At 23.7% G+C, this 2,233-nt stretch overlaps 1 long non-coding RNA gene across 1 annotated transcript; it reads left to right on the forward strand.

Annotated features, from left to right (window-relative positions):
• Positions 1-78: 78 nt before the first annotated feature.
• On the forward strand, positions 79-399 carry LOC112681564. The gene is made up of 2 exons (XR_003148408.1): positions 79-247; positions 321-399. It is a non-coding gene; the product is annotated as an uncharacterized LOC112681564 (long non-coding RNA).
• The last annotated feature ends 1,834 nt before the right edge of the window (positions 400-2,233 follow it).

Raw genomic sequence — 2,233 nt, forward strand, 5'->3', positions numbered from 1 at the left:
TTTGGTCTATACAATTTATTATTATGTTTTAAAAATAAAAAATAAATGTTTAAACTTTTTTCAAATGCATTATGACAAATAATAATAATACACTTAATTTTTCAGGAATTAAATATTCTTGCCGAAAAACATTCTGATGCCCAGAAAACTAAAAGTTCACTTAATGATCAATTAATTCAAAATAATGCAATACAAGAAACACATAAGGAAATAAATATTTTTTCAAAAAATCAAATAAAGTTACTAGGTACCAATTTATATTTGAATATATATTAAAATTATTATGAGAATTACATAAAAAAAAATTATATTGTTGACAGGCCTTGTTTCAATATTCTTAAGCATTCATCCTTTTGGAACTTGTATCGAAAATGTTGTAAGCTATATTAGAAATGTAGATAAAAATATTACTACTCAAGAAATAGAAAATTTGCTAGTCACCAATCAAATATTATTTGAACATTGTCAACATAATGATAATAAAAGCCTATGGAAATTAGTTAATTTTAGATAACTATGTTTAGTATCTAGCTCCCAAAAATAATTTGTGTTTATAATAGTTTATGCATTTTAATTTTATTTCAATTAACAAAATTAATCTTAAAATTCTGCTTTATAATTTATAGAAATTCTCATGTTAGTTTTTATAATTTATATTTATAATTTTCAACAAAAACTAGTAGTTACTAAATTAAACTTGTTATGATTAATTTATATTGTTGTTAAATATGATATTATACTAATTATTTTATTTAAATTTTTTTCTAACATTTAACATAATATATTTGTACAAAATTAAATACTATTTTTCATCTATTATTTTATCAAAAAAAAAAAAAAAAAAAAAAAACATGTTGAAATATTTATGTATAATTCATAAAAATACAGAATATTAATTCATATAAATATTTATTTCATTATTTATACATTTAAATAAACTATTGGTTTATGTTTTCACTACCAGTAGATGACTTATAGATGACTTATATCGTAATAATTAAAAATATAAATTAAGGTTTTTGTATCCAGTCATATAATTAATTGATTTAATATTATTTTTACAGTCAAAAACCGTTTATGTAATATATCAAGTAATATTACAAACTTTTTTCTTTCAATATATATACTTAACAATTTTTGTATAATACACAGAGAAATGTCATATACTGTATAATGTGATTCAATGTAATTACTTCGAGTAATATCATTGTTCATTTATTATTGTAGATGCATTAATGTCAATATACTACAAGTGTACTATCATAGACTGAAGGTGTCGACTTATCATAGACATAATATAAATAAAATAATCTTCTCTACGCCGTATGTCTATGCAACATATAATACACCTTGCTTAAACCGTATGATATGAATCATCAACATCATATTTAGCCTCCAAAGAAATGTAATCAAACAATTAGTTTAAATTAAATGTTTATTTTTTTAAGTTCTATGATCGAAGTAAGTCTGGTATAGATAATTTATGGTCTTTCAAATACTTATAGCGTTGCACCACAGAATAGATTAAAGATTTAATGTATTCTGTGGTATTAGTGCCGGATCACACTCATAGATACTTTATGATCACACTGCGTTTTGTCGGTTGCCGATAATACGCAACCGATCGGTAAACAACTGCAACATATATATAAACATCATAGATAATAAAGATAATATAGAAGTATAGGAATGGCCTATCCATTCTTTACACAGACTTTAGAAGAGTATAAGAAGTCTGTGATTCTTTATTACCAATGATAAACATACATAATTTTAACATAGAACTGCATTATCGCGTTTAGACTAGACTGATTCTCCAAACCGTCCGAAATCGGTTAAAAAAAATCGCATGCAGTTGCGGTTTCTTTGTGCCAATGCTTTTCGGTCGGTCTCAAAATTACATTCAATTATATAGGACAATCTACACCAGTGATGCTGAACCTTTTTTCTTTGGCGGACCACTTTGGTAAACAATTATTTTCTAACGGGCTGACAAAGTATAAAAGTACAAAAATAGTCTTATATATTAAACTTGTTTTCTATCTTTTATTGTCTATTGAAAATATTATAAATTGAGGTGTATATAATTGTATTTTTCGGAATAATTATTTAAACGAAATCATAAATTTAAATAAAAATAATTATATGAAAATAATTTAAAAATGTTTTCATACATTTTTAAAATTTTTTTTATTTTAGAAAATTCGTTATGAGCCACATGTGGCCCGCGGGC

The sequence above is a fragment of the Sipha flava genome, unplaced genomic scaffold, assembly GCF_003268045.1.
Source record: "Sipha flava isolate LNK unplaced genomic scaffold, YSA_version1 19280_pilon_pilon, whole genome shotgun sequence".
Taxonomy (NCBI): Eukaryota; Metazoa; Arthropoda; class Insecta; order Hemiptera; family Aphididae; genus Sipha; species Sipha flava.